The sequence below is a fragment of the Nicotiana tomentosiformis genome, chromosome 11 (genome assembly GCF_000390325.3).
Source record: "Nicotiana tomentosiformis chromosome 11, ASM39032v3, whole genome shotgun sequence".
Taxonomy (NCBI): Eukaryota; Viridiplantae; Streptophyta; class Magnoliopsida; order Solanales; family Solanaceae; genus Nicotiana; species Nicotiana tomentosiformis.
In genome coordinates, this window is record NC_090822.1 from 28,170,194 (window position 1) to 28,187,270 (window position 17,077).

The following is a 17,077-nucleotide window of genomic DNA, read 5'->3' on the forward strand; positions in this document are numbered from 1 at the left end:
TATAAGTAGACCCTCTGGTAAACTTAATTTCACATAGCATCTCAAAAAGGTTTAAGAAATGGCTCAACCTAAAGTTAGCAAAATAAGTATCTGTGTTGTCCTCTTTTGCTTTCTTCTCATGTTTTCTTCTGGTGAGTAATTCTTAAGTATTTGTTTCTCATTCGTAGTGTACGTTTATGTTTTCTAGGTATTCAGGGTTGTTCCGAGCGGGGCGGCTCAATAAGTTTGGTAGCTTAAAGTAATACTTTAATGGGAGGCTTTATTTTTTTGTATTATATATATTGTTTTACTTGAAGTAGATTTTTCTAGTTTTTTGAGAGTAAAATATTTAATAATTTTTCACATAAACCATTTAATCTCTCACTTGACACTATTGATCTTAGGAAAAAGAACTTGATTATAGAAGTTGATATCTTTATATTAAAATAATTTTTTGATGTTTCAATATATTTGTTGCAACGATGAAAATCTGAGAAAAATAAAAAATAAATAAAAAATGGAGTTTAAAAGTGTATTACTCATTTTCTAATGATAAATGTAATCATTTTTTAATATATAAAACATTTAACTTTTCTACTTTGAAATACTTAATATTTTCTTAAAGAAATTTGGCGCCTCACTAGAAGAGTTGTGGTAGGATGGTTACAATCTCGTTTCTTTAACATGAGGTATTCGGTTCGAGTATTTGGAATGAAAAAAGAGTGGTTCCCACTTTAATAGACTTTACATGGTACAAATTCGAATTAATCAATGCCCCAAATTAAATACTAAACATCAAGTAGGAATTGGAAAAAACAAATTGAGGCACCCACAATTCTGGGGCCTAAAGCCTCCGCGTCAGTGGCTTCACCTGTTGGATTGAGGGAGATGTTCATAACAGGTAGCGGAAGACAATAACAATCCTAGATAGATCTTTTCGTATTTAAAATTTATTTTGCAAGTCAGTAACGACCCAAAGTATCTTTTTAAGAATTTACGCCTCGTTCAGTGACTTAAGGTCTCGAGCTGCTTCGCAATGTGTATTATGACCCGCGGGTTTGGTCGAGTTTGATTTACTGAAGATTCAGAATTAAATTAAAAGAACAATCCTTATTTAGAAGCTTAAATAAAAATAGTTGATCAGAGAGTTGACTTTTGAGAAAATGACTCCGGAATAAAATTTTGATGATGTCAATAGCTCCGTATGGTGATTATGAACTTAGGAGTATGTCCGGAAAATTATTTGGAGGTCTGTAGTGGAATTAGGCTTGAAATGGCGAAAGATGAATTTTTGGGAAGTTTAACCGGGGGTTGACATTTTTATATCGGGGCCGGAGTCCGATTCTGAAAATTGGAATAGCTTTGTTATGTCAATTATGACTTGTGTGCAAAATTTGAAGTCATTCCGGATTGATTTGATGTGTTTCGGCACAAGATATAGAAATTGAAATTTCAAAGTTCATAGGCTTGAATTGAGGTATGATTCGTGATTTTAGAGTTTCTGAGGTGATTTGAAGGTTCGACTAAGTTCGTATGATATTTTGGGACTTGATGGTATGTTTGGTCGAGATCCCGGGGGGCTCGGATGAGTTCCGAGATGGTTTAAGATCAATTTTCCTTGTTTTGCAAGGAACTGATATCTGGTATTGTTCTTCGCGAACGCGAAGGGTCTCACGCGTTCGCGAAGAAGAATTTTGGACGCCTGGGATTTGCCCATCGCGAACGCGATGAAGAAGACACGAACGCGAAGAAGGGAGTTAAGGAAAGCCTACGCGAACGCGAAGAGGAAGGGGAGTTGGGGATCTACCTGGCGTTAAGCCTTTGCGAACGCGACTCGTGTCTTGCGAACGTGAAGGGCAAAGGTCGGATGGCATCGCGAATGCGATAAGGATATCGCAAACGCGAAGAAGGAATCTTGGCAGCACATTTTTGTGCTTCGCGAACGCGATGAAGGCACTTCTAGGCAGAATTAAAAGTTCCAAAATATATTGGGAGGTGAAAAGCCATGTATGCGAGATGACGAGTACGTAATCGGGCTTATATGTGCAAAATATATTGGGTTAAAATCTTAGACATATTGTGTAGTAAATTGGATATTTGTCGGCATTTATTTAATCATCTGTTTGACATGCTTCAATTCGCATTTATTGAATTTATTTTTGTATGAACATTTGAGGTGATTATTACTTGGATAATTATGTGGATTCCGTGAATTTGATGATTTGATATTTCTTGAAATTTATTTTCATTATGAATTTTTCGTCTCAAATAATTAATTAAACAAGCTTAAGAAGGGGTGTTGGTATAATTATCAAAATTTAGATTAATGAAGGCGTTGCCCTATGCTGATTATTTTCTATCTTTGTGGATTGTTTTTTGAGGTTTTAAATACATTGTGTGGAGCCTTGGGCTATTTGTTATGAAATTAATTGATTTTGTCATATCTTTGAAATTTGTTGTGGTCATTGGGCAAATTGTGATATGAATTTGTAATGACTCAACCGGTCATTTTAACTTTTAGAACCCCGTTCCCTAAAATAAAACTTTCTGTAGGTGCTTGTAATGATTTATGACTTGCGGGGATGGTTGGTTCGGGATTTGGAAGTGTTTGGGGTGAAACTAGAACACTTGGTTCCTTAAGTTGGCCTTAAAGTGCTAAGTTTGACTTCGGTCAACATCTTTTTGTGAAAATGACCCCGGAATAGAATTTTGATGATTCTAACAGCTCCGTATGGTGATTTTGGACTTAGGAGTGTGTTCGGAATTTTATTTGGAAGTTCGTAGTTAAATTAGGCTTGAAATGGCTAAAAACAAGAATTTAAGTTTGGAAGTTTGACCGATGAGTTGACTTTTTGATACCGGAGTCAGAATCCAGTTCCGAAAATTTTCATAGCTCTGTTATATAATTTATGACTTGTGTGTAAAATTTGAGGTCAATCGGAGTTGATTTGATAGGTTCCGACATTGAATGTAGAATTTGAAAACTCTTAGTTTCATTAAGCTTGAATTGGGGTATAATTCATGGTTTTAGCATTGTTTGATGTGATTTAGAGGTTTGACTAAGTTTTTATGATATTTTAGGACTTGTTGGTATATTTGGTTGAGGTCCCGAGGGCCTCGGGTGAGTTTCGGATGGTTAACGGATCAAAAGTTGGACTTAAAAAGCTGCTGCAATTTTCTCTTCTGCTGCATATTCTGGGCTGTGATCGAGCCTCAGATCGAGCCCCAGATCGAACCCAGATATCGAGCCCATGATCGAGGCCTGAGTCGAAGCCAGGGACGAGGCTCAGTATCAAAGCCTCGATCGAAGACAAGGCTCGAGGGCATGATCGAAGGCAAGGCTCGAGGGCATGATCGAAGGTAAGGCTCGAGGGCTAGGATCGAGACCCATGCTCGATGCCCTGATCGAAGGCTCAAGCTCGATGCCATGATTGAGCTTATGATCGAAGGCCCAACCTCGATGCCCTGATCGAGGCCATGACTGAGGTCTAGGCTCGAGCCTGTGATCGAAGCCCCGATCGAGGCCCAGTTCGAGGACAAGTTCCGAAGGCTGCTGGGCAGTTTTATAAAAAGAGGGCATTCGTTCCATTTGCTCTTTTTGACAAACTTAAGCTTGAACAGAGACGACTTTTGGCAGATTTTCAAGGGAAAAACATTAAGGTAAGTGATTCTAACTCGGAATTGGTCTACATATACAAGTATATCATTGTTTTCACAATTTAATTAGTGTTTTGAGATTGAAATTTGGAAAAAACTTTAGAAATCTCATAGAAACGAAATTTTGAGATTTCGGTATCGATTCGGAGTCGGATTTGAGTGAAACTGGTATTGTTGGACTCGTAATTGAATGGGTTGTCAGATTTTATAACTTTTGCCGGATTCCGAGATGTGGGCCCCGCGGGCAAATTTGTTTTATTAATTTCGGGATCTTTTCTTAAAAATGTAGTATTTTCTTATAGAATTGATTTCTACAATATTTAGTGATTTTATCGAATTATTTTGGCTAGATTCGAGCCAGACGGAGTTGGATAATCGTGGAAAAGGCCCTATAGTGGATTAAATTGGAGCAAGACGAGGTAAGTCTCTTGTCTAATCTTGTAAGGGGGAAATTACCTCATAGGTGATTAAAATTATATAATTGTTGCTAATTGTGGGGGGGGGGCTACGTACACACGAGGTGACGAGAGTCCGTGCGTAGCTACTATTAATGCTAAAGTCCGGGTAGTTTAGGACTCAAATCATGCCTTACTTGTGTAAATTGTATTCTTTGATTTATTTATATTAATTGATATCTATATGAATATATTGTGAATTGTTAGATAAAGATATTAAAGGATGGAAATCTCATAGGCTTGATTGTCTGTTTAAATCTATTAATTATTAAAAGAAATTGTTCTCCTCCCAAATTCATCTTATAATGAATATACTCTCCTTCCAGAGGCACATAAGAAAATGTCCTCCTTTCTTGTGGAGCGGGCCGAACGCCTCGGCAGGATAGATGCATCTATGGATCGCGCCGCATGTCCCTCGGCAGTGTACACGACACTCTGGATCGGGTCGTATGTCCTCGACAGAAATCGTGCTTAATAATAATAATAATTTCACGATGCTTTAATAATTTATTTCAGCTTGTGAAGCTAATAAGTAAATTGGAAAATCTTTGGAATTTAATTAATTATTATTCTTGCTTGTTAAGGAATTAATTGTTCCTCCTGTAAATGAGATTTAATTGATAAATTGAAATTTATTTGAATTGAAGGAATTTAATTAATATATTGAGAATTGATACATTTGAAGGAATTTGATTATTTCCGCTGATTAAATAAATTATTGTAAATTCTATAAATCATGCTGATTTAAATATCCTAATTTTATTTCAATTATTATTGACCTATAGTGAGTGTCAAAGTCGGCCATCTCGTCTCTTCCACTTCGAGATTAGGCTTGATACTTACTGGGTACACGTTGTTTACGTACTCATACTACACTTGCTGTACTTTTTGTGCAGGATCTGAGACAGGTACTAGTGGAGGACCTATCATCACATACCCACGTCATCCCGAGGCATGGTGGTGAGCTGCCTTTCTGAGCCGTTCTGCAGCTTCCAGTGTTTCTTCTGATATTTATATTCTGTCTATTTCATTTCAGGCAGTATTTGGAGTTTTGTATAATCTACTAGATGCTCATGCACTTGTGACACCGGGTCTTGGCACACACATTGGTAGAAATTGGTATTTTATTATTTTTTTGGAATAAAAGTTTAAACAATGTATGTATGACTTATTAGTTGGCTTGCCTAGCTGTAGTGTTGGGCGCCATCATGACCTATAGGTGAAATTGGGTCGTGACAATATGGTATCAGAACACTAGGTTCACGTAGGTCTCACAAGTTATGGGCAGACCTAATAGAGTCTTGCGGATCGGTACGTAGACGTCTGTACTTATCTTCGAGAGGCTATATGGTGTTAGGAAACTACCTTTCTTCATATTCTATCGTGCAATTGATGTAGTACTAAATATCCTTCTCTTATTCTCTCACAGATGGTGAGAACACGCTCTAATGAGATTCCAGACCAGGGAAGAGCTACTCCCCCAGTTGCTAGAGGCCGAGGGAGGGCTCCAGCCCGTGGTAGAGGGAGAGGACGTCCCAGGACTATTCCGGTTATGCCACCAGTGGATCCAGCAGAGAATCCCATTATTGAGGAGCAGGGTGAGGTGCCTGTGGCAGAGCCAGCTCCGGTGGACTTCACATCTGCACCGGGATTTCAGAATGTCATGGGTCGTATGCTGCGATTCATGGATAATATGACTCAGGCCGGTTTATTTTCGGCAGACCCAACCACATCTCAAGCGGGCAGGGGAGCACAGGTCCCTACCGCGCAGGCTCATGGACAAGCAGCTGTTGTATATCAGACCCAGGGTGCACTACCCGTGGGTAGAGTCCAGCCAGTGGCAGCAGCTACACCTGAGCCCAGGCCAGCTGTAGCCGCCGATCCTCAGAAACTATTGGACAGATGGACTAGACTACATCCTCCTGTCTTCGGGGGTGAGCGACATGAGCATCCACATGATTTCATTGATCGTTGCAAGGATAGACTGTACAACATGAGGATATTGGAATCCCATGGGGTTGATTTCGCTACTTTTCAGCTAGAGGGTAGAGCCCTTAGATAGTGGCAGTCTTATGCTCTTGGCAGACCAGCAGATTCTCCTCCCATGACTTGGGATAGGTTCACCCGTATCTTCTTGGATAGGTATATTCCACCCTCTCAGAGGGAAGAGTTGCGGTTTCAGTTTGAGCAGCTCCAGCAAGGTCAGATGTCAGTGACCGATTATGAGGCGAGGTTTTCTGAATTATCTCGCCATGCACTAATGATACTCCCTACTGAGGCGGAGAGAGTGCAAAAGTTTGTAGCCGGTTTACATACTGGTATTCAGGCCACTATGGCTCGAGAGGTTGAGATGGGTACTTCTTATGAGCGAGTTGTGGAGATAGCCCGGAGGATTGAGGGTGTACGTCAGCAGAGCCGAGAGCAGATTATGGGAGATAAGCGGTTCAGGTACTCTGGGGAGTTCAGAGGTGCTCCGTCCGGGGGCAGAGGTCAGTTCGTGAGGGGACAGTCCAGTAGACCCCCATATCCAGCACCACCACCTCCTCGAGGTGCTCCAGTGCGACCTTATCTCAGTGCTATCCCAGAGAGTTCTTACCGCCCACCAGCTATTCAGGGTCCTCCTAGTGGGTATTCAGGTCCCTAGGGCCAGACACTTAGTCAGCAACCCATCGCACCGAAGAGTTGTTACGAGTGCGGGGAACCCAGTCACATGCGGAGGTTTTGCCCCAGGCTTCGAGGTAGACCAGTACAGCAGGGTCAACAGCCTATGCTTACCGGACCAATTGCTCCACCAGTAGTCCGACCACCCAGAAGTGAAGGACAGGTAGGTAGGGGCCATCCTAGAGGTGGAGGTCAGCCAGGCGGAGGCCAGACAGTTGGCGCTCCAGCTCGGTTCTATGCTTTTCCGGCTAGACCAGATGCAAAGGCCTCAGATGCTGTGATTACAGGTATTATTTCTGTTTGTGGCAAAGATGCCTCAGTATTATTTGATCCAGGATCTACGTATTCATATGTGTCATCTCTATTTGTTCCATTCCTGGGTGTTTCTCGTGAGTCCTTGAGTACTCCTGTATATGTGTCCACTCCTGTGGGCGATTCTGTTGTTGTGAACTGGATCTACCGGTCCTGTATTATTACATTTTGTGGTTACGAAACTAGAGTAGATCTCCTATTGCTTGAGATGACCGATTTTGAAATTATTCTGGGCATGGACTGGTTATCTCCATATCATGCTATTCTAGATTGTCATGCCAAGACTGTTACCTTGGCTATTCCAGCATTGCCTAAGCTGGAGTGGAAAGGTTCGCCTATTAGTTCATTTAATCGAGTTATTTCTTTTATAAAGGCTCAACATATGGTTGAGAAGGGTTGTTTGGCTTATCTAGCCTATGTTCGGGATACTACTGCAGAGACTCCGGCTATTGATTCAGTGCCTGTAGTTTGGGAGTTCCCCGATGTATTCCCGTCAGATCTTCCAGGTATGCCACCTGATCGTGATATTGATTTCTGTATTGACTTGGCTTCAGATACCTAGCCTATATCTATCCCACAGTATTGCATGGCTCCGAAAGAATTGAAAGAATTGAAAGAACAACTTGAAGAGTTACTAGCCAAAGGGTTCGTCAGATCGAGTGTATCGCCTTGGGGTATACCAATATTATTTGTGAAAAAGAAGGATGGAACAATGCGGATGTGTATTGATTATCGCCAATTGAACAAAGTCACTATTAAGAACAAGTACCCGTTGCCACATATTGATGATCTATTTGACCAGTTGCAGGGTGCTAGGTTTTTTCTAAGTTTGGAGGATATGCTCAGGGCATGTGTGATTGACTTTGGAGGTCAGTGAGATCGTTTCCTGTCTTTGGCCAAGTTTGCTTATAATAACAGTTACCAATCCAGCATCGAGATGGCTCCATTTGAGGCTTTATATGGTCGGTGATGTCGTTCACCTATCGGATAGTTTGATCCAGGTGAGGCTAAGTTATATGGTACTGATTTGGTAAGGGATGCCTTGGAAAAGGTAAAGTTGATTCAGGAGCGACTTCGTACAGCATAGTCCAGACAAAAGAGTTACGCGGATCAGAAAGCGCGTGATATATCATTTATGGTAGGTGAAAAAGTTCTCTTGAAGGTTTCACCGATGAAGGGAATTATGAGATTCGGGAAGAAGGGGCAAGTTGAGCCCAAGGTTTATAGGCCCATTTGAGGTGTTGAAACGAGTTGGGGAGGTTGCTTATGAGCGTGCCTTGCTTCCCAGCCTATCGGGAGTTCATCCGATTTTTCACGTATCTATGCTCCGGAAGTATCATGCCGACCTATCACATGTGTTAGACTTCAACACAGTTCAGCTAGATAATAGCTTGGGTTGTGAAGAGGAGCCAATTGCCATTGTTGATAAACAGGTTCTCCAGTTGAGATCCAAGAGGATTTCTACAGTAAAAGTCCAGTGGAGGGGCCAACCAGTCGAGGAAGCGACTTGGGAGGCCGAGGAAGACATACAGAGCAGATATCCACACTTATTCAGCACTCCAGGTACAATTCTAAACCCGTTCGAGGACGAACGTTTGTTTAAGAGGTGGAGAATGTAATGAGCCAACCGGTCATTTTAACTTTTAGAACCCCGTTCCCTAAAATAAAACTTCCTGTAGGTGCTTGTAATGATTTATGACTTGCGGGGATGGTTGGTTCGGAATGTAATGACCCAACCAGTCATTTTAACTTTTAAAATCCCATTCCCTAAAACAAAAACTTCCTGTAGGTGCTTGTAGATGCTTGTAATGATTTAAAACTTCCTGTAGGTGCTTGTAATGTTTGGGGTGAGACGAGAACACTTGGTTCCTTAAGTTGGCCTTAAAGTGCTAAGTTTGATTTTGGTCAACATCTTTTTGTGAAAACGACCCCAGAATAGAATTTTGATGATTCCAACAGCTCCGTATGATGATTTTGGACTTAGGAGCGTGTTCGGAATTTTATTTGGAAGTCCGTAGTTAAATTAGGCTTGAAATGACTAAAAATAAGAATTTAAGTTTGGAAGTTTGACCGATGAGTTGACCTTTTGATACCGGAGTCGGAATCCAGTTCCGAAAATTTTCATAGCTCCGTTATGTAATTTATGACTTGTGTATAAAATTTGAGGTCAATCGGAGTTGATTTGATAGATTCCGACATTGAATGTAGAATTTGAAAACTCTTAGTTTCATTAAGCTTGAATTGGGGTATGATTCATGGTTTTAGCGTTGTTTGATGTGATTTAGAGGTTCGACTAAGTTTGTATGATATTTTAGGACTTGTTGGTATATTTGGTTGAGGTCCCGAGGGCCTCGGGTGAGTTTCGGATGGTTAACGGATCAAAAGTTGGACTTAAAAAGCTGCTGCAATTTTCTCTTCTGCTGCATATTCTGGGCTGTGATCGAGCCTCAGATCGAGCCCCAGATCGAACCCAGATATCGAGCCCACGATCGAGGCCTGAGTCGAAGCCAGGGACGAGGCTCAGTATCGAAGCCTCGATCGAAGGCAAGGCTCGAGGACATGATCGAAGGCAAGGCTCGAGGGCATGATCGAAGGTAAGGCTCGAGGGCTAGGATCAAGACCCATGCTCGATGCCCCGATCGAAGGCTCAAGCTCGATGCCATGATTGAGACTATGATCGAAGGCCCAACCTCGATGCCCTGATCGAGGCCATGACCGAGGTCCAGGCTCGAGCCTGTGATCGAAGCCCCGATCGAGGCCCAGTTCGAGGGACCAGTTCCGAAGGCTGCTGGGCAGTTTTATAAAAAGAGGGCATTCGTCCCATTTGCCATTTTTGACAAAGTTAAGCTTGAGCAGAGACGACTTTTGGCAGTATTTCAAGGGAAAAACATTGGGGTAAGTGATTCTAACTCGAATTTGGTCTACATATACAAGTATATCATTGTTTTCACAATTTAATTAGTGTTTTGAGATTGAAATTTGGAAAAAAGTTTAGAAATCTCATAGAAATGAAATTTTGAGATTTCGGTATCGATTCGGAGTCGGATTTGAGTGAAACTGGTATGGTTGGACTCGTAATTGAATGGGTTGTCAGATTTTATAACTTTCGCCGGATTTCGAGATGTGGCCCCCGCGGGCGAATTTGTTTTATTAATTTCGGGATCTTTTCTTAAAAATATAGTATTTTCTTATAGAATTGATTTCTACAATATTTAGTGATTTTATCGAATTATTTTGGCTAGATTCGAGCCAGACGGAGTTGGATAATCGTGGAAAAGGCCTATAGTAGATTAAATTGGAGCAAAACGAGGTAAGTCTCTTGTCTAATCTTGTAAGGGGGAAATTACCTCATAGGTGATTAAAATTAAATAATTGTTGCTAATTGTGGGGGGGAGGCTACATACGCACGAGGTGACGAGAGTCCGTGCGTAGCTACTATTAATGCTAAAGTCCGGGTAGTTTAGGACTCAAAGCATGCCTTACTTGTGTAAATTGTATTCTTTGAATTATTTATATTAATTGATATCTATATGAATATATTATGAATTGTTACATAAATATATAAAGGATGGAAATCTCATAGGCTTGATTGTCTGTTTAAATCTATTAATTATTAAAAGAAATTGTTCTCCTCCCAAATTCATCTTATAATGAATATACTCTCCTTCCGGAGGCACATAAGAAAATGTCCTCCTTTCTTGTGGAGCGGGCCGAACGCCTCGGCAGGATAGATGCATCTATGGATCGCGCCGCACGTCCCTCGGCAGTGTACACGGCACTCTGGATCGGGCCGTACGTCCTCGGCAGAAATCGTGCTTAATAATAATAATAATTACACGATGCTTTAATAATTTATTTCATCTTGTGAAGATAATTAGTAAATTGAAAAATCTTTGGAATTTAATGAATTATTATTCTTGCTTGTTAAGGAATTAATTGTTATTCCTGTAAATGAGATTTAATTGATAAATTAGAATTTATTTCAATTGAAGAAATTTAATTAATATATTGAGAATTGATACATTTGAAGGAATTTGATTATTTCCACTGATTAAATAAATTATTGCAAATTCTGTAAATCATGCTGATTTAAATATCCTAGTTTTATTTCAATTATTATTGACCTATAGTGAGTGTCAAAATCGGTCATCTCGTCTCTACCACTTCGAGATTAGGCTTGATACTTACTGGGTACACGTTGTTTACGTACTCATACTACATGTGCTGTACTTTTTGTGCAGGATCTGAGACAGGTACTAGTGGAGGACCTATCATCACATACCCACGTCATCCCGAGGCATAGTAGTGAGCTACCTTTCTGAGCCGTTCTGCAGCTACCAGTGTCTCTTCTGATATTTATATTCTGTCTATTTCATTTCAGACAGTATTTGAAGTTTTGTATAATCTACTAGATGCTCATGCACTTGTGACACCGGGTTTTGACACACACATTGGTAGAAATTGGTATTTTATTATTTTCTTGGAATAAAAGTTTAACCAATGTACGTATGACTTATTAGTTGGCTTGCCTAGCTGTAGTGTTGGGCGCCATCACAACCTATAGGTGAAATTGGGTCGTGACAGAATTGATTTTGTTACATTGCCATGATAATATTTCATGTAAATTGTTGTGCTATTTGAGTTATTATTTTGAGGATATAAGGATGGCATTTCACTATTGATATTATGTGGGTAGAAGGGTGGGCATTTCACTGTTGTTGTGTGTGTTGGGATATTATTTGGGCAAAGCAATAAGGGTGGCTATAGGAGCGATAAGAGTGGCTATATGAGAGATAAGAGTGGCTATAAGAGCGATAAGGGTGGCTATTGATATTGTCAGGGCGGAGAGATAAAGGAGGCTATTATAGGAGTGATAAGGGTGGCTATAGGAGAGATAAGAGTGGCTATTGTTAGGGATGATATGTGATGATGTGGAGTGGTTGCATTGGTGATTTTATGTGATGTTGTGATTTTTCTTGTGTTTATTTTTATACCTTGTGCAATTTATTTTATTGTTGGTAAATTGATAATAGTTAGATTTATGTTGGAATTGGGAGCCTGCGGCTATTGCCAGGCGGATTATGAAAAGAAATGTGGGCACGAGGTGCCGTGAGTAAATAATGACGATATTGACACGTGAACTGTCTGTGCAGTTAAGATATGAAACGTGGGCACGAAGTGTCGGAAAAAATATGATGGTTTTATTATTGGCACGTGAACTGTCCGTGCAGATGTGATATGAAAAATGGGCACGAGGTGCCGGAAAAATATGATGATTTAATTATGGGCACGTAGTGCCGTGAAAAATCTGAAAGTGGGCTCAGACCCGTATTTATGAAAAATATGAAAAAGGTTGAGACCCGTATTTTTATGATTATGAAATAGGGTATCACATGGTGACTTTTTATCGAAAGCATTATATTCAAAATATTTATTTGGTAAGATTTTTATTCAAAAAGTATTTATTGAAAGAATTATATTTGAAAGATACCTATTTAAGGAAATTATGTTTGAAAGAGATTTATGGAAAGAATTATATTTCAAAGATATTTATTTGAAGGACTTGATTTAATTGTGTGTACTTGTATTTATTATTTATTGAGCGATATTAATGGTGTTTTCGTTGCCCTGATGTGCATATCATTGGTTGGTTTGTGTTACCCTTATTGTTATTTATTTTCTATTATTTTGTATATTATATTGGAGAAGTTACTAGACTAGTGAGTGTCTTGACTGTACCTCGTCTCTACTCCACTGAGGTTAGTCTTGATACTTACTGGGTACCGACCGTGGTGTACTCATACTACACTTATGCACATTTTTGTGCAGAGCGATGTATTGGAGATATCTGACTCGAACAGAGTTAGAGTGGGATCGCAAGGATTCAAGGTAGAGCTGCTTGGTCGTCGCAGTTCCTTGGAGTCTTTCCATATTATTATACTATTATTTATTATTCAAACAGTACGGAGTATTCGATCCTTGAGATAATTTCATGTATTTAGTTAGAGTTCGTGACTTAGTACTACCAGTCTTGGGAGGTTGTTATAATCATAATTGTTCCGCTGTTGGTTTTGATTACCTATTTAATAAAAAAAAAGGCTTCGAAATATAATGGAAATCGGCTTACCTAGTCTTAGAGACTAGGTGCCATCACGACGCCTGTGGTGGGATTTTGGGTCGTGACACAATCCTAGATAGATCTTTTTGTATTTAAAATTTATTTTGCATGTCAAAGATCGGATCTAAGACGCACCTGGTGAAGAGAGTCTTGTTTTAAAATTCTTCGATAGTGCGAAGACTCTATGTGTATCCACACCGAGACCGATCTTTGCTATCAACTCTTTGATCAATGAAACCCGCGAACAAATTGAATAAAAAATACCGGACTGAATTTTATCAAAATTTTAGCTGTAACAATACAAGGAAACTAATTTTCCTTCTCAAAGTATGCTCTGTTTTATTTTTGTAGCTCTGCGAAACCTTTTATACTCATCTTCGTTTTTTCATCGTGATTTAAATATATACATATATGTATCATGTGAATAATACTTTTCCAATAGGTTAAGGAAAAGTTAGAAGTCTTAAAGTCCATTCCAATATTGGAATTATGGAACCTTTTTATTTGGAAAAATTTGAATCCCATTCCAAATGGGTATATGACAGCCAGCTGACACGTCCAATTCACGTTAGTCCAATTTGGACTTTCACGTTAATTACTTGATCCAATTCAAAATTGGATTACAAGAATAAATTGATATTATATATACAACCTTTATATAAATCAATATTAATAAATATCACATATATATTTTAATTAAGAGATACAATTTAATTTTTTATTCTAAATAGAAAACTTTAATTTGTTCACAATATTAATTATATCCTCATAATATCTTATTTGGACTAATAAATTAATTTATTTGACTAATTAAATTTTTTAATTTAATTATCAAATAATAAAGTAATTAATCATTTAGGAAAGATCAAAACACTCGTTAGTGTGCGACCCCATAGGTTCAATACTAATCCGGTAGTAAATAAATCACGTCAATATACTAATAAAGGGTGGCGTCTAGCAACACTCCTTAATGACCGGATATCATGAAGTATACAGTTTACTCTCAACAACCCGTAGAAGAATAATGCATTAATTCCTTCTGTCCTTATAGCTCTGGGTCACCCTAGAATATGGTTTAACTGTCAAATCCTAATAGGCGGCCAACTATATGTTCATGCCAAATATAATCGACCATTGAATGACCTAAAAAACTCTTTTCTTCTTTCATTCAATCGCCCTGGCTAAGGTCTTAATTTGGTCGGTTACAACTCATGACAACATGGAGCTTAAACTCATTACCAAGAGTTGACAGATTCCATTTTGATCAATCACTAATTCTACAAGTATTTAATCGTACCCAACATCCTTTCAACTATCGCCCTAGGACCATATGTGTCTAGTATCAAAGCACAATAAATAACTTGTCAATTACTATGATGATATCAGGTCAAGGGAAACTCTTACATCACATTCTTCAAGAGAATATCTTATTGACAGTTTATGGTAATTCTAATAATTAGGAATTATCCAATCGGTTCAATAATCATATCCCTATATGCATAATCTATTTATGTGATTTAGTTAATGAGGTCAACTAATCTTTATCCCATAAAGACGATCACATACATATTGACCTAACCGGATTACTAATATCCAAATTAATAATCCTACGATCAAAAATAAAATTTAGATTAAATTGTAAGAGACTTTACTCTCGTTATCATGATCTTCATCATGATGACAAGTCTCAAAATTTTATCAAGGACCTTATTAAATTAATCTAGCAATTAATAATAACTATGATAAATGAATATCAAATACCATATATTTTTATATCAAATAACATTCACAAAAATATGTTCAAATCATCAAATATAAGATTGGATATAGGCCATATCTAATATATCACTAACATCACCCTCTGGCCGCCTCTGGACTTCCCAGTGGTAGAGACATCCTTTAGTAATGAGTATCATCTCACATCACTTTGTGATTTTTTTTTTTATGTGTATATAATTATCTCAAAAACAATTTGTATAGATATACAATTGGCCGAGATACCGCTAGAAAATACACAGTAAATATCAATTTGGTTCATGAAGTAACGTCTTAAAACCACCGCAATCACAACCCCAAATTTACTTACAAATTGAACTGTAACTACAGGTCTATACTGCTTGCACAAAATACTACATAGTGCACACGCATTAGACTTGTTCCATAGGTTAAAGTATGGTAAATTCGACGCTTATCTATGAGATTGAGTGGTATTTTTGAATGATCACATGATCTATAAGCTTGGATTTGATCATCTCTATTCTTGGCATAATTTTGAAATGACTATTTATGGCAAAAATTCCTTAAAGAAAGCAACCAAATGGCATACTTCATTTTGTAGCCTAAGAGTGTGTTTGGCTGAGCTTGTAAGATGATCAAATTAACTTATAAGTATTTTTGACTTATTTATGGATTTAATAAAACACCCAAAGTACTTATAAATCAAAATCAATCCAACATATGATTTTTCAGCACTTTTAGTTTGACTACAAACTTTCTATTTTTATTCTTACTAATTTTTTAATTCTTAATTAATACCTTTTCCAAAATAAAACTTCTAATTCCTCTGCATTCCATATTCATTGTTTCACATTTTTCTTTATAAAGTTCCTTTTAAATTTAAAATTTTTAATAAAAAATACAAGGGTATTTTAGGCATTTTAATAAAAGAACAACTTATGATCAACAATATTTTAACACAACAAATCAAGTACTACTTATTATCAGTTTCAGTACTTTTATCCAAACACTTAATTATCTTCTTATAAAATACATTTCATCACTTAAAATATAGCATATATTACAATAACCTAGAGGAATTCTAAGTACCTTTACTATGGTTCTGTGTGCAGAGGTGCAAATAACAGAAGCAAAACACTGTGGGAAGCCTAGCAAAAGCTGGAATGGGAAGTGTTTTCCCAAGAAGTGTAACCATTGGTGCAAGAACAAGGAAGATGCAGATTATGGCAATTGCTATCATGGAGATTGCTATTGCTATTACCATTGCTGAAAATAAATGGATCTGAATCTATTGCCATTTCATATATAAATGGAAGGGATATTTATTCTTTATTGTAACTTTGTTCAACTGCCTATAATCGATGCACATCTGCAAAGTGCCATCTTTCTTTTTAACAAACAGAACCGTTGCTCTTTCAATTCTTTTAACTCAGCTGGTGCCATACGATACAGAGGAATAGAAAAGGGCTGAGTGCCCTGCACCAAGTCAATACCGAAATCAATATCCCTGTCGGGTGGCATACCTGGCAGGTCTACAGGAAATACATCTGGAAAGTCTCGTACGAGCGGTACTGAATCAATAATAGGAGTATCCGCATCAACATCTCTCACAAAGGCCAAATATGACAAACATCCCTTTTCAACCATACGTTGGGCCTTCAAATAAGAAATTACCCTGCTAGGAACAAAATCTAGAGAACCTCTCCATTCAACCTTTGGAAACCCCGGCATCGTCAATGTCATGATTTTTATGTGACAGTCCATAATAGCATGACATGGAGACAACCAATCCATACCCAGGATTACATCGAAATCAACCATATCGAGTAATAAGAGATCAACTCTTGTCTCCAGTTTCCTAATAGTTAGCACACACGACCGATACACACGGTCCACAGTAATAATATCGCCCACCGGTGTAGATACACAAACATGTGAAACTAAGGACTCACAGGGCATATCCAGATAATGAGAAAAATATGATGATACATATGAATAAGTGGAACCAGGGTCAAATATTATAGAAGCCTCCTTGTGGCACACTGAAACAATTTTCGTGATCACTGCATCTGAGGCAACAACATCTGGCCTGGCAGGAAAAGCATAGAATCGGGCTTGACCGCCACCTGACCGGCCTCCCCCTCTTGGGCTACCCCTA

General features: G+C 38.5%; 1 long non-coding RNA gene across 1 annotated transcript; it reads left to right on the plus strand.

Annotated features, from left to right (window-relative positions):
• On the plus strand, positions 1-16,221 carry LOC138900868 (uncharacterized). The gene is made up of 2 exons (XR_011412183.1): positions 1-131; positions 16,032-16,221. It is a non-coding gene; the product is annotated as an uncharacterized lncRNA (long non-coding RNA).
• Positions 16,222-17,077: the final 856 nt, after the last annotated feature.